This window comes from Zonotrichia albicollis, chromosome 8 (genome assembly GCF_047830755.1).
Source record: "Zonotrichia albicollis isolate bZonAlb1 chromosome 8, bZonAlb1.hap1, whole genome shotgun sequence".
In the NCBI taxonomy this organism is placed as follows: Eukaryota; Metazoa; Chordata; class Aves; order Passeriformes; family Passerellidae; genus Zonotrichia; species Zonotrichia albicollis.
In genome coordinates this window covers 26167423-26188042 of record NC_133826.1, presented here as the reverse complement: position 1 = coordinate 26188042, position 20620 = coordinate 26167423, and the positions used below count along the sequence as shown (strand labels likewise).

Below are 20620 nucleotides of genomic sequence, written 5' to 3'. Positions count from 1 at the left end.
TCAAATTTGTAACTCATGTTTCCAGCTACAAAGATCAAAACCCTTGTTATAGGGGGGAGATAAAAAATAATTTAAAAATTAAAATTAAACTCCCTTTATAGGAGATAATTCTGTAACTATGCTTGGTCAAGGGGAAATAATTCGGAATATTTTTGAACACCCCCTTGGAGAATTCAGCCACCAAGATATTTTCTTCTTTTCCTGCCCAAACCACTGTTTTTGTTTTGGTGCCACTGAAGTGAGAAAGAACTGGGGTGTGTAGACCCATTCAGTATCTAAACCTTGTACAGCTGGCCAGGAAATGCAAGAGTCTGGAATGAAACAAATTAATTTTACTCCCTCTGCTTCTCTTTGCATTTCAAAACTAATATTTTTAATGGGTGCCAACTAGAAATAGTTATGTTGTCAAAAATTTGACGAAAAGGCAAAGGTTTGATCAAAATTCCAGTTCAGTTCTGAAAGAATATAAAAACTTCCATAAACCAGAACAGAATGCACTTTATAAGGCTCATGCAGTTCAGCATGATTTTAATTGTCTTTTCAGCCAGATTTATAAATAAAGAAGGGAAGAGAGGCCCAGAGCATGCAGATTTTCTAGATGCAAACCAGAACCTACTTGGGTTTCTGTGCTGTGAGGTCAGCCCCCAACAGTGCTCATAAAGATTAATTCATTAATTAATTAAGATAGCTGAATCTTTTAAAGAGGGGAAACATGTAAAAGATTTCCAAAGGCTTAAAAGTAAGAAAAATTCCTAAGCCTGAAAGAGTTAATTGGATTTCTCAGTCCACCAGTGCAAAAAAAGTCTTCTTGTGGAGGAGATGAGAGGTGGGGTGCTCCTGCCCTTGGGTATCACTGAGTGACTCCACCTCAGGAAGCTTTATCTGGGCTGCTTTGGGCGATCCCACTTCTGACTCCTGCTTCCCCTGCAGCCTCCCATCCTTTCCCTGCTGTTTTATGTGGAACTCAGCAGCTGTGGCACTTTCTGTGTTTAACTCTCCCTGCAGGGACCAGCGGAGAGTGAAGTAAACACTGTGCTCTTGTTTGCAGTGTGTAGGAAACCCAGGGAAAGGCTCCAGTAGTGACATCCTTCAGGGAGGCCGCTCCGTGCCAAGCTGGGAGCACAAAGACACTCCAGCAAATATGGCTTTGGTAGGGCCTGAAATTTTGAGAGAGGCTCTAGCTATTAGAGATCTGCTAAGCAGCATTTCTCCAGCTCTACCCCTGCAATTACAGTGTTTGCAGTTTGCCAACTGATTTTAAGGTGAAAAAAATGGCCTGAAGGAGGGCTCTGGAAGCTGAATGCAAACTGGGCAGGCCCTAGCCTATACCTAAGTACCCAGAGGTAGGAGAGACCAGGAGGCTGAAGGTGGTGTTCAGTTTTCTCCTCCAACCTCACATTTTGTACCACTTTGATTTTGAGTGGTACGCAGTTTTATCAGCTGGTCACAGCCCACTGCTCCACAGGAAGGTTTCAACCAACCTCCAAATGATATTGAAAGATGTTTGCTTTTAACCAGTACGGCCACTCCTCACTTAGTTTTGTGACACGGCATGAACACAAACTAACATTATAAACCTAAGCATCAGTACAGAGAGGTCACAGGTGTGTGGTTTTCTTTTTGGCTTTTTTTTGGATCATACACTCTTACAAGTGGCTTCTAGGACGAAGATGTAGTTTGCATAGGAAAAGTCTGGGTGTGTTATGGAATGCACTTAAACTTGTGAACACGCATTTTTCATCGTATACTGCCAGTAGATTAAATACTTTTTGCTGTTTGTGTTATACCACTGAAATCCTGAGAAAATAAAGCAATTTCTGAAGCCAATGCAATTTTCTGAAGCAATAACATCATTGTTTTCATGATGCACACACAAATCATTCCCCTACATACTCCATGTTTCAAACTGAAATTTAACATATGCAAATGTTTGGTGCTGTGCTACTTTTGAATTATGCTTCTGTGTCCGCTGTTCAAAGACAGTTTTATTTATATCTCCTGTGCTATCTCAGACTACACACATGATGAGAAAAAATATCTCCCATGTTTTGAGTTTTCCAAAGAGAACTTTATTCTTGAGAAAATTAATAGGCAGTTTTTACTAAATCCTACTGAGATCTAATTGTACACTACTGTTCTCTACTAATTCATTTGCCCAGTCAGACCTGCAAGACAACCGTGAATCAAAACAAGTCGGTGGCCTGGGAATTCAACTCTCAGTCCAAGCTCAGTGGGAAAAACACCTGAACCTATTCCAAGTTAAATCCTCCTGGCACACCAAATGTTACGAAACCATGTTGCTTTTCCACTGTGTTCTACTCTGAGTGTGTAGTGAAAATTTAACATGCATTGACAAATGTGAAAAACAACACTACATTTTTAAATAATGCAGCCCTGATGCTATGTGCAACAAACTGAATATAACATGCCAAAGATGACAAAAACACAGGTATTTAGATTTAGCACTTTCAATTTAGGAACAAAGATAGGCATTGTAAGAAACCGGGCTTACCTTATCTCTGACTTAAATGATCCAGGATTGGAAAGTTATCAGAGCACTTGTGTGTCAAAAAAGAAAAAGCGTTCACAAAGTGCTGTACCCTTAAAAGAGAGTACCCAAAACCAAAATAAATTTATCTGAAAAGGGAGAGAGCGAAAGAGAGGGGAAAGAGTTCTTTTGTTTGGAGCAGAGTGCACTTGTGCCTGCCTTTAAAGAGCTTAACTTTGACCCAACCATAAACCCAACATTTGCTTTTCCAATGTCTCTAGTCCCAATCTTATATTCTATTTGGCAGTCACGGCACCTCGCCACCAAGAGGAGGAGAGCTCAGCACAGTCTCATTGTCTAACCAGAAGAACGAAGACCTTCACCTCTCAGACTTTGACCTGTTGGAAAAAAAACTACTGAATTTTGTACAGAGCATTTGTAAGGACAAAATTAAACACACAAGCAGGAGGAGGACAGTCTTCTGCACAAATGAAATAGAAAATTGATCCCATAATTTAGTAGAAATCAATGAGACAAAAAACTAGACAGTGAAACTACTCACATTTAATAATGTGAAAGAACAAAGCCTGCTGTGCAGATGCAGGCTGAAAGAAATAAAGGGTAAGAAATTTTCCGCTCGCAATAAGTTTTTTCCATAAACTTCCTCACTGGGCATTTCCAAACTGAACTTTAGTGCTTAAAAATATATCTTTAGAAACTGGGAAATCCTTAACATGTCCTGGCACCAACGATACATCTTCTCTCTTGATCATTAACATATCCCACCAAACCTGAAAATGGTGACCAGAAAGAAAACTGTGATCCCTGAATGTTAATGGCACAAAGGAAGCTCATGTCGTACAATAATACAGTTTATTGTTCCTAGACTCTTGGATTTTAAGATAAGATCCAAGGACGCCACAAAAGAAACAACTAAAGCCAAAAAGCTAAATTCGTGCAAAAGTTTAAGCAAGGGTTATACACATTACCAATATTCAACACAGAGTGATTGAGTAAGTTAAAACTTAAGCGCAGGTAACTCAGGCACATGTACCTTGTTATACCATGACTTCTTCCAACAGACGACGAAACTTAAAGAAGGTCCAGACATCATCTTGAAGGGAACCGCCACCCAACAGCCCCACAGCCAGATCCTCATGCCAACACCCACGTGCCCCCTCCTTTACAGGGTTGCCCCTCTCTCCGGGCAGCCAAAGGAGCACAAGGGCAAAAGGCCCAACCACAGCAAAGACCAGCCCTGCGCACAGGGAGGTCGCCCAGCGCAAAGACGGTCGCGGCACCCTGAAGGTGCCCTGGCCTGGAAAAGCCCTTTGCCCAGAGGGCCCCTCGTGTCCCTCTTCAGCTCCAAGCTTGCTCTTGCCTCGCCGTTCCACTCTTGAGCTCGACGACGCTGCCGCTCTGGCCTCGTCGTCCCACGGCTTCTGCCAACGCACGACGAAACACTCAGGGCCTGAGAAGCTCCAGACCCTGTGCCTGCAGGGAACCGCCACCCAACAGCCCCACAGGGACATCCCCAACCAGCCACCCACAGATCCTTTTGGCTGCCCAAAGGCCTCACACATCAGCTCCAAGCTGCTGCTCTTACCTTGCGGCTCCACTCCCGGGCTCGAAGCCGCCGATGCTGAAGCTCCCTCTTGCCTCGCCGTTCCACTCTTGAGCCCGAAGAGGCCGCTCCTGCGGCTCGCACTTGCCTCGCTGTCCCACGTCTTCTGCAAAGGTCGATGAGGACACAATGAGGCCTGAGGAGCTCCAGCTGCCAAAGGGAACCGCCACCCAACAGCCCCACAGCCAGATCCTCATGCCAACACCCACGCGGCCCCGCAGCTGCCCAAAAACCTCCAACACTTCAGCTTGACTCACCGTCGCGACGTCCGGCGCAGTCCCACGCCGTGCTGGGAGCCGGGCCCTCTGGGCAAATGAAGCTGGGCACGCAAGGCAGCGGCCAAGAGGCTGCAGGCCTGCTTACAGGGGGCTCAAGCCACTGCCCGGACTAAAAAGTGCCCGGGACCCCAGAGCACTGGCCACCACCTTACAGGGCGGCTCTGGTCCCCAAGGCCTCTGGAGGCTCCAGTTCCGGGGCGCTCCCCGCTAACGGGGCGGGCGCCCCACACAGGCTGCCAGCTGAAGGGAGCACAAAGGCTCCCAGACCCGCAGCCTGCTTACAGGCCGGTCCACACCCGGGGAGCCACAGAGCTCGGCCTTCCCCCAAGGCAACAGGAACCTGACTCTAGAGTCAGGCAGTCGAGCTCACGGCCTAAAGCCGAGGGGCCGCCAGCCCAGCCCCAAGGACAGGGAGGGCACACGCCCGGCCCCATGACTCCTGGCCCCACGCCTCTGAAAGACCGGGGCCAGGGACACCCGCCTGATTACAGGGGGTCCCTCCAACCGCCCGCCGAGGCCAAGGGACGCACAGAACCCCACTTACGGGGCCACCCCCTGCTGCCCGGCACCCCCCAGCAAGCATACGGAGCACAGGCTCCGGCCTGCGCCCCACTCAGGGACAGGCTGGAGCCCGGCCGCAGCGCAGCACAACAACACAGCCGTCTGCAGAGCCCCGGGAGCCTCCTCTACGAGGCCGCCGCCAGCCATACGGCGCCAGCCCGAAGCAGGGCCAAAGGCGGGAGCGTGCCCTGCGGCACGGCACTTCTGCAAGCTGCCCCCTGGCAAGGGCCCGGGAGCGCTCGTTCCTGTTGCCTGGCTAAAGAAGCTTCCCCAGCCCTGCTTACAGGGACCTGGGTGGGGCTGCTCCTGGGGACAAAGGGTGCCGCCAAAGTCCTGACACGTGCCCTGAGTACAGGGCCCGTACGCTGGCAGCTCACCAGCACCACCGGCAGCATAGGTGCATGCCCTGGCCCTGGCTACAGGCGGGTCATGCTGCCCACGCTGCCGCTAAGCGGCTTTGCGCCGTCCTCAGAAAGCAGGGGCAAGGCCGGATGCTTTCTCCACCCGTGCATTTTGGGCACCCGCCTGTGGCTGCACAGAGCTCCTCTTTCCCTCCTGGGAGGTCTAAGCTACACTACACTGTTCCTAAAGCAAAACCACACATCCTCACTCACAACAGCTGAGGGGAAGACAGGGGAGGGGGAGACGGGGGAGGGGGAGACAGTCCCAGAAGAGGGAGCAAGTTCTGTGCAGCCAGCTTACTCTAGGGAGCCATTGCTAATGCTGAGCGGGAGAGGAAAGCATCAGACCTGCCCGTGCACTGAGAGGAGGCCGCAGGGGCCGCGATGCGCTGAAGCGCTTCAGGACTGGCACCGGGGACATGGGCTGTGACACACCCCGAGTACAGGGGGGTCACGCTGGCCAGGGGTCAGCAGCAGGCAGAAAGCTGCCGGGGCTGGGGAAAAGCCCTGCCCTGCTTACAGGGTAGCTGGGCTGGGGGCCGGGAGAGCTCCGTTTCCCCCCTGCAGTGCGGAGACAGGGGCTCTCACCCTCCTTTACAGGGTTGCCCCTCTCTCCGGGCAGCCAAAGGAGCACAGGGGCAAAAGGCCCAACCACAGCAAAGACCAGCCCTGCGCACAGGGAGGTCGCCCAGCGCAAAGACAGCCGCGGCACCCTGAAGGTGCCCTGGCCTGGAAAAGCCCTTTGCCCAGAGGGCCCCTCGTGTCCCTCTTCAGCTCCAAGCTTGCTCTTGCCTCGCCGTTCCACTCTTGAGCTCGACGACACTGCCGCTCTGGCCTCGTCGTCCCACGGCTTCTGCCAACGCACGACAAAACACTCAGGGCCTGAGAAGCTCCAGACCCTGTGCCTGCAGGGAACCGCCACCCAACAGCCCCACAGGTGGACCTTTAAGGAATGGAGCCACAATTCATAATAGTTGGTTTTTCAAGATAGCCATTTTTGGAGTGCCCTGTGTATTGATTCCTCCCTGACTGTAGATACCACTTATGTCCCTGTCATATATTGCTAGATAACACTTTTCCTGTCTTTTTGGCATTGCTGGTTACATTAGTTTTCATGTATTTGGGGTTTTTTTGTTGCTTTAATATACGCCATGCTCGTTTTACATAAGGCATTTACTACATTAGTTTCAATTGCGTCTTGTTGGTGTAGGAAACATTTCTGATTAGTATACGTTTGAGTATTTTTCATGTTAATAAGTTATATGAGTTTACGTGAATAGATGTGGTCTGCAATCCTTTATTGTGAGGAAGGATATTCGAGTAACTTCACTTACAGCTATTAAATCTTCCAGGCATAAACTTGTGACAAATTCTGATGGTAGGACTGTATTACCCTCACCGAGGTTCCTCTCTGAGGAGTTTACAAAGCAATAGTGTAGTATTTTGAACCTCAGGACTCATCAGCAAATCTTTTCTACAAGATTTTGTCTGCAGCTCCCACTATGCTCAGGACAATACCTTTCTAAGGACTCTGAGGCTTTTGGCTAAAAATGTCATCTCTTTCATTTTTAAATTATCCCAGTTTTTCTATCAGAGATGCTGCCTCCTACTGCTGTCTTACAACTCTCCCTCAAATGTGCTCATTTGTCCTCTCTAAATTACCCCAAATTCACCCGTCCGGAAAAGCGCTAATTTGTTTTAACTAGGTTACCTCAGATTTTCTGACTAGAAAGTCACTTACGTGCCCCCAAAAGAGGGGCTCTGATTTTCCCTCCCCATCATCCCCTAACCGTGTTCTATGCGTCACCTTAGATTTTATCCCAAAACTGTTTCTCTCCCCCATACAATTCTTCAGATATTCCCTCCAAAATATCTCCTACAGATTAACAGAGATTTTGCTCCTCAAATGTTCTATGCCATAAAAATTCCATTTTTGCTGTCATTTATTCCATTGCAGATTAACTGAGATTTCAAATCAAAAATGTTTCTTCTGGTTCTTTAAATTATCTCTGGTTTTATCACAAAATTTTCTCTGCCCCACCTCCCCAAAATGGCACATACTTTTCCCCAAAACCCATTTTCTTCCCTAGATATCCCCTGTAATTTTCTTGACAAAAAAAAATCTGCTCTATGACCTCCATAGATTACCGCAGCTTTTGTTCCCACACTACTTAATTTTGCACAAGAACGCTCACTCTTTGCCCCACAGGTGACACCTGGAAATTCCAGCATTAGTTCACTTTACAATTCTTGCCGTCTCTATGAGTTACCTCATCGCTAGCCCTGGCAAACTGAAATATTGCGCAAACCGGCCGTTCATTCCTGTTCTGTCTCACCCGAGCGCGCCTCCGGGCCCGCGCTTCCCCGCCCGGCCCCCCGCCGAGAGCGGCGGACCCAGCGGCTTCGAGTTCGCGGCCTCGGGGCTGAGGGGCTCGGGCTGCGAGGCCGCCGCTGCGGACGTACGCACAGGGTTCGAGTTCCCGCGTCTGCGGCTAACGGAATGGGCGGGGCAGGGCCACTGCTCATGTGCAGGAATCGCGCCCCGGTGCCGATCGGGAGGCGGTGGCCGCACGACGGAACACGCCCACCCCTCCCGACCCTCAGTGAGGGATGTTCCTTACGGCGCAACCCGATCCCCATCAGGGACTCTCCCGTGCCCGCAGAAACACCCCGCAAACCCGCATCTCCCTGCCCTCAGAGATCCTCACACGCCCTCAGGGGCACGCTCGGCATCGGCCACCACCTCAGTTACGTGCAGGCTACACCGCATGCCTCTCTCACGGTGCTCAGCCACACCTGAGACACCTGCCTGCTCCTCAAATCATCTTTGTGTCTCTTCAGCAACATGCAAGGCACACACCACTCCTTCAGTAACCCCCACGCCCTCTCAGCAAAACGAAGGGCATTTGCCATCCCTTCTGTGACCCTCAGGTCCCCTCAGAGAAACACGGGGCACCTGCCTGCCCTCGAACGACTCTCATATTCCCCCTCAGAGAAACACAAGCAACATTTGAATCCTAAGCCCTATGTAACAGATGGCTACACGTTATATTGTATCAAGTAATAGTAACAAGTAATGTTAGGCAAAACAAGCGCAACAGCAAAGCCAGTGACATAGCAAGCACTATCCAGAGCATAACAGCAAATTGTAATCAATCTTGCAAACTGCAAAATCACCTAAAAACATAATAGACAGAAAATAATCAAGGAGCACCAGACATGTCCTGAAGACAGAGGTAAAAAGTTCAACGGTAGGGAAGACTACAGAAGCCTTCATCAATGACCACCAGTAGACTTTGGATCACACAGAAGAAACTGATGCGGGTGTGAAATCAACAAACTCTCATAGAACCATGACAAAGCTTTACACAAATATGAGTATATCAATGACACCTTGTGTGGTGGTTTGACCAGGAAGAAGTGGGAATTCTGGGAAGCTGTGGTCAAACCAATGAAGGTTTTGGGTTTGAGACTGGCACCTGGTGTAGCCAGTGGGGTTTGGACACACCTCCGAGAATACACAGGGGTTAAAAAGCAGGGCACTGCCCTTGGCACTCTCTCTTGGGACGTCGCGGCGAAGAGGTCAGATCTCTTCCCCCGTCCAGTCGCTGCTGCTGGGCGGGGGAGGGGCAGCCATGCGGTAGGCCCGGGGCCTGGACAGAGATGGGGGTGAGAAAGCTCTCAAGGATGGAAGGGTGGAGGAGCCCCAAGAGACATCGGGCAGCCATTCCCCCCCCAGGAGGGAGAGAGAGGGAGAGTCGGCGAGACGGAATGTGATAGCAGCCAGCCCAGGAGGAGGAAGGGGGGGGGGAAGGGTGCAGCCCGGCCGGCCGCAGCAGCAGCACGTGTGGGAGTATCATCGTCCCGGGACAGACAGAGACTGAAAGTTTTAACCCCTTTCTTTCATGATTGGGGCCTTGCAAAAAAATGCTAATCCTCCTCGAAGCTGAATAAGAAGGGAGATGAGAGATGAGATGAGACAAGGACCTGGCCCGAAGAACGTGGAGATGATTGAATGGGGAGAGATGATTTGGAGTGGCCTTTTGGCTGGACTTTGCTTGTGGCCATGGACTCAGTTGTTCCTGTGACACAGAGACTGCATTTAGGGGGAAGCAGTGGCTCAAAACCAGGAGGGTTCATTCGTGAGGACCCCCCGGCCCCAGGGGGTTGGAAAAATATGGGGGGGACAGATGTCCCAAAGCAGAGACTGTGCCTTTTTGGAGTGAGACAAGGCATCCTTGAAAGACAACCCTAAAAGCAGCTCTGGTCCATGCGTCAGTGGTGAGAGCACTGGGCATGGAAGGAAGATGTCACAAGCGGCAAAAGGACTTTTTTTCTTCCGGGCGGTGCCGAAGTGACAGAGAAGCACACGAGGTTTCAGTGTGTTTCCAGGAGAAGCCTATGGAACAAGAAGGACTCCTTTCCTCTTCATGAACTGAAGTTTGAGTATACTAAAGTGTCGTGCCGGGCTGGGCAGTTGGTGTTTTGGGAGAATGTATCGGATTGGGAAAGTCAGGTAGTGGGGAGGAGGAAAGTGCTTTTTTTGTAAGGTTTTCAATTCTTTTTTTCTTTTTCCTTATGGTCTTTCCCTATTTTCCTGTAGTTTAGGTAATAAAGTGTTCTTTATGTTTAAGTTGGAGCCTGTTTTGCTTATTCCTGGTCACATCTCACAGCAGACACCAGGGTGAGGGCATTTTCATGGGGGGCACTGGCTCTGTGCCAGGCTCAAACCATGACACCTTGTAACCGGTAATTTACAATTTAGAATAAAATTGACGGCAATACATCATTGAGTGAGGTTTGGCAGAGAGAGTCACCTCACTCCCAGCTCGAATATGCAAACAACTGCTCTGCAGCCATCTGACTACAGAGCTTTGGATTCTTACCCAGCTTCCCCTCAGGAACACTCATATTCCCTCAGGAACCCTCACATGCCCTCAGCATCACCTGGAGAGTCACCTCCCCCTCAGTGCTCACTGTGGTCATTACCAATTACCTCACGATTTCTTTCCAAAGTATTCTGTGAGATTTGCAGATTACCTTACATTTTACCCCCCAAAATGGTTCTTCTGACCAGTAAAAATTACCTCAGGTGTTATCACAAAATTTTCTCTGCCTATCCTCCCCAAATTACCTCAGACTTTTCCCCAAAACCAATTTCCTTCCCAAGAGAAAGGTTTTTTATCCCAAAAAAGTCCTCTGGAGGATCGCCACAGATTACTGCAGCTTTTCTTCCCACACTCCTCAATTTTATCCCAAAATATTAATTCCGTGCTTTCCAGGTGATGCTAGGGAGTTCCATCCAGCACTCCGCCCACATCAAGTTTTTTTTTCTCCCCTCTGACTTACATCGTCTCTTCCTCCCGCAACCCACGCAGACATGTGAGTGCCGTCCATTCCTCCTCTGCCTCACGCCAGGGGCTGCCCGAGGGCGCCTCCCGGCCCGGGGGTCTCGCCCCCGCCCGAAGCCTCGCCTAGAGCGGCGGCCACAGCGGCTTCGAGTTCCCGCCCTCAGCGTGAGGGGCTCTGAGGGGCGGGGGCGCCGCTGGCGGCTTCGAGTAACCGCCCTCAGCTCTGAGGGGAGCTGCGGAGCGCGCGCGCACCGCCCCTGGCGGGAACCGCGCCCTGTGGAGCCCCTCAGCAACACAGCCCTCATCCCTCTGCCCTCAGAGACCCTCACAGCCCCTCAGGGGCACGCTCGGCATCGGCCACCACCTCAGTTACGTGCAGGCTACACCGCATGCCTCTCTCACGGTGCTCAGCCACACCCGAGGCAGCTTAAATCTTCAGAAAAAAGAAAATCGGGAAATTAAGTGCCACAGAAAAGCAAAAAGTTTTTATTTAGAACATGCACTTGAAAAAAAAAGGCTTTTAGTCCACACAGAAATCTGAGAATTCTAACAATCGTAAACAGAGGAGGTGCAAGTAATAAGGACCTTATGGATAACGTAATAAATGAAAAGAGAGAACCAAAGTTCTCACAAATGGAAAAGATAATAACTTTAAAAAGAACTGTAAGAAGACATAATATCCTTTTGCTCACAGCCACTTTTATCTGTAAGAGAAACAAATCATAACTTACTTACATAATTTGGCAAAGAAATTTCAATCCTAAATATTTTTCTTCTATACAATTTCTATACAGGACCACTATGAAGAATCTTTATGGCTCTCTTTTATTTGCTTACTAATGTCAGTGACTTTTAAAATCTTCTTGGAGGAAGTAAAAAAAAAATGTATATTGTTTTACAATATATAAGCAAACAAAAGAACTGCTACATGTGTTCTTTTATATCCCTTTTTGGGCAAAGAAATTAATAAAGTTTAACAGCTTGCCAATCAAATATGAGATACTGGAATCCAGCCTTAAAGATGATATTTACTTCCGGCATTCCCAGACCTATCACTATCCTAGGAGGAAAATGGAATTTGACATTTCTCCATTTGAATAGCATTCATGGTTAATTAGGTTACCAGTATCACTGGCAGGGCTTAATATTGTCCCTTAGGACCAGATCTTTTACCACACTGAGTACAAATGATAACCTTGAGTATCTGTTTTATCCTCTCCATCAGTACTCTGCTGTGTTCTGCTGCTCTACAAAAATAAATGCTTAAAAGAACAAAGAAAGCAGTAGTCGCAATTTTATCCACATGGAATTTATGTTGTCTGACATACTGCGAGCAACTGGAAATTTAGGGATTTCTGAATTAATCTCGGCTAATTCTGAACTTCTAGAGGTGCTGGATCTTCGTCTGAAATTTTACACTGTTTTGTACACAGATGCTTTTTCTGTTCTGTCTCTGACTCTCTCATAGTGTCAGTGTCCAGAGAAAGAATCAATCCTGAAAGTTATATCAAAATTTCATTTTGTCTGACCAAACTGCAGCATGTACATTCATAAAGTCATGTTTTACTTCCTCCATAACTTTGGTAAGACAGTAGACTCCAAGCCACAACAGCAGTCTCTCATTTCTAAATCTACAAATTTATTTTTGTGTTGTCTGAAATCTGCACCCTGAAGAGACTGCACTTGGAATTTCTTTGTGCAACAATTTAAAAAGTGTAAGTATTTTACCATGGTCCTCTTCTACACAGAAATCCACCAGAAAAGAGAAGCTTCATATCAAAATAAGATTAGAAGTCTCTCAATATAAGGCAGCAAGAGACACAAAAGGGTAATGCTGTTTCCCTTTTTCCTGTAATTCCAGAATTCATGTGACTGTGGTGATGTCCATGAGTAAAAATGGACATCACTTCTCCAAGATTCTCCAAACCACTCACTTGCCACCTGGAGAGGACATTTGGAGGCAAAAAAAGTGAAAAGGGTGGGCTGGGATCAGAAGCAGGTGTTGGAAACAGTGATAAGAAAAGGAATGCTAGCAGCAACAATATTAGTTAAAGAAAGTAAAAGAAATGAGTCACAGAGAAAATCTCCCTGAGAACAGACAATACCAGATGGATCCCTCAGCCTTGGTTTCTCCACCAGGAGGAAACCCCACTCCCCAGCAGAGACTCCCCCTTTCCCCCACACCTGGAAATGATGTGAGTCAGTACAGAATAACCTCAAGGTGTTTGCTCTGCCCCTCCTGGCAAAAAATTAACCCGGTCCAGACCAGAACCATGCCAGGACTTTTCAAATATGATGGACAGAACTGATTAGAAATTACATCTTATATATGTAATTGAGTTGAGCAGTCATAGCATTCTTAGTGTCCATGAATGAATTTAAATGGACATAGAAGTAGATCTCTAACTGCAGCTGTATTTCCCTGCAAACCTTGCAGATAACTAGTAAAAATAAGTCATTGTTTTCTACTACACAGAATTCTCATATACTTTTTAGCTTATTTTTTTAAGAATTTCAGAAATAACTGTAATTGCTGTTTGGTCATCAGTGAATCTAATTATTTTTCTTGTCATGTTCTTGAATTATTTTCTGTCACTGATGGAAGGATTGTGTTTTTCTTTCTAGTTTCAAAAGTATAAGTCCTACAAAAGATTATAACTGTATTCTTTTTTTCCATTCTAATTGTGTTTAACTGTGCTTTTCAACTCAGGAAAGTAAGCAGGACAAGACACAGGAGGTCAAAATACTATATTTTCTAAATAATTGTTTAGAATTTTTATTCAAATTCAGAAAATATTCAGTTTTTATTCAAATTCCAGAGAAGTGGTATATTGCAAAACACAGAAACACACAGCACCTTTTGGGTGTCAGAGTACCTTCTTTCAGATTTATTAGTACTGAAGAAAGTTAACATAAGATTTATATAAGCAAATTCAGTCCCAAGCTTTGTGGCTTCACTGACGTTATGCCTGTGAGGACTTAATTACATTTTCTGCTGAGCCATCCCAAAAACTTTCATGAACTTTTTGTTCTTGAAGAAGTTGCTAAGCACTTTTTTCCTTCACCAACCTCTTCATCCCCCTCAGAAAGGGCCAAGCCCATTAAAATTTGATCCATTAATTTTTTACAGTAATTTAATTGATGGGATATTAAGGCTACAAAAGTGGGCAATTACTCTCTACTTCACCTCTTCTTATCCCCCAGTTGTCATTGCTTGAGAAATGAAATGCTTGAAAGTGGAATTGCCTGTTTCAAACCAAGCCTACAGAATGGCAGGGGATCTCCTTTTCTTTAATCCAGCCTGACACTAAACAGACATAACTCTGCATCTGAATGCTGGATGGGAACACAGATGGAAGATTTTCCATGTTTGAATATTTATCTGGAGATGCTCACTACAGCTTTGGCAGGGAAACGTTATTTTCTATTGATTTAGGTAGAAATATAATTCCACTTTTAAAGTGAAGAGAAAGTTTATATGCATATTCTAATAACTGAGGGTCCAATTTTGACCAATGAGTAGTGCAAATGACAACAATTCCTAATCTGTGTCTCTCCCCTACCCTCTTAGCATACATTAACATCTATTGATATCTAAATAGATTCACTTATTAAAGATTATTTTATGGTCTTATGGCATATATTTCATTTTTCTAGCAGATGGTGCTTTTTGTTGCTGATCACATTTGTTTTCTCGTAGGAAGTGCAACACTATCGACATAAACCCAAATTTATTATGTGAAAATAAAATCAATTCCTGCATTCTGCATAGGGATGCTAATGTTTCCAGGAGTCCTGACTTTGTCTGAAAAGGTACAAACTCAAATATTCTTTTTTATTATTTTTTACAGTTACATTGCCTAAAATGTTTAATCATGGCTTTCATTTTAAAATCTGTACTTTCCATTACCCCACAATGCTGTTGTAAAGGCGAGCTGTCTGACAGAACCACTTTGGTGTTGGAAAACACCAAAACCACTTTGGGTGTTCTACATTTTCCTTCAAATCTTCCCCCCACTCAATTAAATGGTGTTTTTATTCTATAAACATAATAAGAAGTCAAACTTTTCTTTTCCCACTTGCACCTTTGTCCAGAGGCTTCCCAGTGCCCCAACCAGTGTTTTTCTGCGGACTGTGCCTATATTTAGGTATTTAAAATCACATACTAGAAGAAGTGATAAATCAAAAACTTCACAAAACCCAGAAGACAACAATTTGCATTTCAGATGTCAGGACAAGTCCAGAGAGTATCAATTTACCTATGAAAAGTGAAGTCAGGTGAGAAAATTCCCTGGTGCCAGGGATCAGCTGTTATGGATTAAACATTTCTGCTGCTGAGGTTGAGTTTTACAGGGGAGTCCTGCCCTGTGACCCCAGAGGGGATGAGCAGGTGGAACCGCCCTAGGGACTGAAGGAACTTGGGGATGCTGTGGATGAAAGGCTGGACATCAGTCAGCAATGAAAACTCAAAACCCAGAAAGCCAAAATTGTATCCTGGGCTGATCCCCCAGTGTGGTTAGAGGGAAAATGGGGGATTCTGCCTCTCTGGCCCTGTGTTCAGGTGAGACCCCACCTGCAGAGCTGCTCCAGCCCTGGGGAAGAGGTGGAGATACTGAAGAGCACAGAGGAGGCTGGGAGGAGAGGCTGGGAGAGCTGGGATTGTTCACCTGGAGAAGAGAGGACTCTGGGGAGAACTTATTGAAGGAGATTTTTAGGAAGATGGGGACAGACCTTTGAAACCCTTCTGGCTTTAAACCAAAGATGGGTCAATTCAGGAGAGATATCAGGAAGAAATTTTACAGTGAGATGCTGGAAGATATTGCCCAGAGAAGCTGTGGCTGGTCCATCCTTGGACGTGTCCAAGGCCAGTTTGGAGCACCCTGGGCTAGAGGAAGGTGTCCCTGCCCATGGCTGGGGTGGTACTAGATGGGCTTTAGGGTCCCTTCCCCCCCAGACCATTCTGTGAGTCAAAGGGGCAGCTGTTATGAAAAGAAAAGGGAAAGTTCTCCCTTCCATTTCTCTTAACCCATCCAGAACCCTCTTTTGTCCCCACAAAACCTCTCAAACAGCCCAGGAAGGCTGTATTGCAGCTTTGCCCAGATAAGCTCTGCCAGAGGAATGCACTGGACCATTGCTTCTTTTCCAAGTGTTTATTATGAAAAAAACCAGGAAGCCTTTATCTCATACTTTTTCCTTAGCCTCTGCTCTGCTAGTTGCTGATCTTGGATTAGAAATTTTAACACCTGAGAAGAAAGCTAAGTAATCCATTTGAGATTCAATTCTTCTTAAAAGGGAGGGCAGATGTTCACCTGTTTGCCTCTCAGAATCTCTGATACCTTTGGGCTCTCCTTAAAAAAAGAAAAACTATTCTTTCTTCACCACTTTTACACTGTCCTGTACACAGATGCTTTTTCCCTTCCTCTTCAGTCAGCTGTTCAGACCCTCACTGCTGTTTTAAAGTTCTGCCTGAAGAGTATCCTTATCTTTCAATTTTCCACTTTTTTCTTACCCTTGGGCTATTTGTCCTTTCACTAGGCCTACTATCTGGTAGAGAAAAGTAGTCTCTGTATAATGAAGATATTTTGCTTTGGGACTATCTCTGTGCCATAAATCTGTGCACAGACATTTCGGGTGAAGTCTCCTTTTATATCCTATTGTACAAAGTCCAGCTAGTCTTCCACATCTCCTCCAATAAGTTTTACTGTAAGGGTATCTCTTCAAACAGGTCCTAAAATTTTTGTTAGGGAAGGGGTTTGATGTTGACCTGCAGATTTTATCATGTGTATTTTCTGCTAAAAGCTAAATCAATTCCATTGCAGAGAACATTTTTGAACTTATTAGCATGGATAGGTTATCTGCAAGGTGGCATGACAAAATTATTTAGTTCCTAAAGTTCTTTATGGCACAACCTCCCTGTGTTTAGTAGCTAAGTGCTCCTTTGAGTTGATGAACAACCTGTTTTACTCTGCAGCATGCAACAGCTATTCATCTATCTACTAATTCCATCCAAATTACTTCAAGTTGCTGACTTCTACCATAATTTAAGCTATTATATCTTTATTTTTCAATTAGCTGTTATTGTATAAAATACCTTATCTTACACTGGCATCTGTCTTTCCTTTTTAGGGTAGTTTTGAAGTTATATTTTTATCCAAGGTCTCAGTTTCCTTTGTGAATATTTGCAGAGCCTGGTTTCTCATTCCTTATGAGCAATTTCCTTATTTCCAATACTTGCCTAAAAACATTTTTTAAATCTTTTCCTTTATGTAATTTACTAAAAAAGAAAAGCAAACGAGGCTTTGCGCTTGCTCTATATGGATCTACCTTTTCATTAATATATCTCACTTCTGGAGACATAATAGATGCCAAAATGTCATTTACCTTCTTGCTGCTACCAGACATTGTGCACATAGCTGATGTATCATCCTTAATCAATCCCAGCTCTTGTTACTAACAGAGGTTACAAAACCTACAGTTATAAAACCTACAGTTACAAAACCTACAGTTTTGTAGGTTAATATTTTTATTTGTGCTGTAAAATTTGCATCATGCAGTTCTGTGTCCATCTCCATTTTTCCTTTCAGGGGGAATAGCCACAATCCATTGCATCACTCTGGAACTTAGGACCATGGCCTAGGGATGCTTTGCAGGATAATTATTTGCTTGCAGCTGTTTCTGCACTTCTGTCATCTTCTCATTCTTTCCCCCCTCTTTTTTTTTTTTTTTTTTTCATTCAGGTAAATACAATTACTCACTCCACCTGATGCCTTGAAATTCAAATGGCTAGAGATGTTTGGGAATCTCTCCTACATCCAGTGATATAAAATACAGAATTTGTAGCTCAAAGAAGGCCTCATTAGGCCAAGTAGTGCCAGGGGCCAGAATATTTACCAGCCCAAAAAGTACTCAGCAGGATTTGCTGGGAAAAGCAGCTCATCTGGAGTGCCTGTGTAGAGCACTCTGTGTCCTGGGGGGTTTGATGTTAAATTTCTACACTCAGGAGTTGTCACAATATCTGTGTCCCCCTCCTCACAACATATTTCTTAAGAGAAGGATATAAATGATTCATTTAAGTAACAAGGTGAAATCTCAACTTTAGCTCCCTGAATCCTATGATTAAGACCTGTGAGCAGCCACCACGGTAGAATTGTTCTTTTTGTTCCTAAAAATTTTCCAGAATTCCAGGTCCCAAACCCATTTGCTTATTCCTCTGATTAAAAGGATAGGCAGGAAGCAGCTCAAGCACAAAAAAAGGAGAAGCAAGTGAATCTTCCTGTTTGAATCGCAGCTGATTAATTTAATTTGTACGTCCCTTGCCAAAGCACCACCACCAGCAATCTTCATTTCCTCTTGAGTCCCCAAGCACCACCACCAGCAGAAATCTTCATTTCCACTTGAATTTCGACAGAACAAAACAAACCATTTAGGAACAGCACGCCAATTGGTGAGCTGTCAGGTCACAATGAGTGTTTTGTTTGCAAAACATCCATTTAGAACCTCATTACCCCAAATGAGCTCCACCTGCACTCCATTATAGCAGCTTCATTCTTTTGTTTTTTAAAGTGTAGCAAAATTTCGTCTTATCTAGAATCAAATCTATGAAACTGAAGGCAATGGTGTTGGATGGGCTGGTTTAAATTAAGGTTTAGCTGGGTGGATGAAGCATGTAACAGGAGTAAAAATGTAAAAATGATGTTGTACATGAAATACTGCATCATTATAAGTAATATGGTCAGCGGCACTTCTGCTGTCAAGTGTCTTCTGACCTTGCTCAGCTCTTTTGCTGCAAAGATTTTTGTAAGCTCAATGTATTATTCAATGTTTTGCCAGGAAACAAAACTACTTTGTCTCTTTTGTTCATGAGAAACTGATTAATTTCCTTTGATTCATTAAAAAAACCCTTGAGGATAGTGAAAGAGATCACTGAAGATAAAGACAGGAAACCCAAGGGGTGAGCATGATTCCCTCTTTGAGCAAGTCATATTTATCATAGAAGTTTTGAAATATAGAAAGTTGATATTTTCAGTTTCAACAAACAATTGTTTAGCAAGTACTGTAAACTTTCCTCTTACTCCACCTCATTTTTCCAAACACTTGTAGAGATGCTTAGGAGGCTGAAGCATTTTCACTTGTGCCTTGTCCTCCCATTAGATACCTTCCAACCAGATTTTCTTCCAGTCACCTCTTCAGACCCTCACCGCTGTTTCAATGTCCTACCTGGAGAGTGTTTTTATCTTTCAATTTTCCACTTTTTTCTTACCTTTGGGGTGTTTTTCCTTTCACTAGGCCTGCTGCAGTGTTTTAGTCCTTTCTTGGAAGGTTCAGAACAGTACCTGCACCCTGCTAGGCTGAAGTGTTATTTTTCTGCAGGGTTTTTCAATGCCTTATCATGTTTTCTTCCAAATCTTAAAAAAAAAAAAAAAATTATGTAATTTCATATATATGAGAGGCACCAGGCCCTGGTGACTATCCAGCTGCCAAATAATTAATTATTCTCTAATCATAAAGTCATACAGAAACATCTCCCAGATCATTCTCTCTGTAGTTTAGTCAGAGACAGTACATTCCCAGTTAAGTGTTTTAGTCTTGGATAAATAAACATTATATAGGAGCCAGCATCACCATCAGGACACAGGATTCCTGTGCAGCTCTACTTGAGTGTAATCAAATCTGAAGGGTTTGTGTAAGCCAAGAAAAGAGACTGCTCCCAGAGACCCTGCACAGGCTCTGGCTACTCAGCTTTATAACTACTTCTGATTATTAGTAAGAATATTTGAATTGTTTTCTTTAAATGTGCAGTCATACCCAATTTTTAGCATCTTGCAGCACAGAAGAAATGAAAATTCTTTTCATACAAATGCAGCTTTCCCTATACTTTACTAATAAGATTTTTTGCCCTGAACTGTCTGTATCACATATATTACATATGCAAAAATTCATTAGTACAGGTTAGCTTTAAACCTGCCAGTCAATGCAAATTATATTAAATGATATGTGGTGGTTTATATATTTGAATTATTGCCACCACCAAATGAAAAAATATGCTACTTCAAAGCAGAGAGAGGACCCATGGCATAGAATAATAGAAAAAGAGCCAAAGGGTTTATTAAATTTGACACCTAATCTTTCCATCAAGCTTATAAAAATGCTGCTGTTCTGCAGTACTGACCTAGAGCATTACAGCAGCACTACTGCAAGATGTAGAGTTCTCAGCCACTGCTGTAAAAATGCTGTTTAATAAAAATAGTGAACAGGTGGCTCTTATTTATTTTGCCACACAGCCACATCTCTGCTGTGGACCATTCTAAAAAGCTGCTGCACTTCAGGATGTGAAGCACTGTCATGAATCTTGGCTACAATTGTAATTAGAGGGCACACTTCACCTGAAAGCAAGAGGTTAATCCTGTGGTGTTAAGAATTTTGGTATTTATTTAACATGATAACAGTAAAAGGTACAATCCCACAATATGCCAATGCTGCAAAAATGCTGTTTTAATAAAATGGTGAGCAGGTGGCTCTTATTTATTTTGCCATACACACAGCCACATCTCTGTCTTGAACCATCCTGAAAGGCTCTGCACTTCAGGATGTGAAACACCGCCATAAATCTGGGAGAACGGCTACAATTGTGCCATGATTAATTTCACCAGAAAGCAAGAGGTTAATCCTGTGGTGTTAAGGATTTTGGTACTTATTTAGCATCATAACAGTAAAAGGTACAGTCCCACAATATGCCAAGCTCATGGAACCTTGTCAAAAAGCTGTTGCACACACAAAGATCCAGAAATGACTTCTGGGTTTAGTCACATTAATCTTGGAACTGTGTAATAGCTCAAGCTTTGTGCTTGCTATAGAAAACCCTCATTAGTAATACAGTGGAAATTATTATTTAAAAAGAACATTTTAGTCCCTCCTGT

The 20620-nt window shown here is 44.7% G+C and overlaps 1 long non-coding RNA gene across 2 annotated transcripts; it reads right to left on the bottom strand.

The window, feature by feature from the left end:
• Nucleotides 1–2945: 2945 nt before the first annotated feature.
• LOC141729867 (uncharacterized) lies at nucleotides 2946–11185 on the bottom strand. 2 transcript variants are annotated; one of them, XR_012581428.1, is made up of 4 exons: nucleotides 10702–11185; nucleotides 4370–6205; nucleotides 4095–4218; nucleotides 2946–3930 (listed from the first exon to the last, which is right to left on the bottom strand). It is a non-coding gene; the product is annotated as an uncharacterized LOC141729867 (long non-coding RNA). The 2 variants fall into 2 exon arrangements; XR_012581429.1 differs by lacking the exon at nucleotides 10702–11185 and adding an exon at nucleotides 7623–7889.
• Between the last annotated feature and the right edge of the window lie 9435 nt (nucleotides 11186–20620).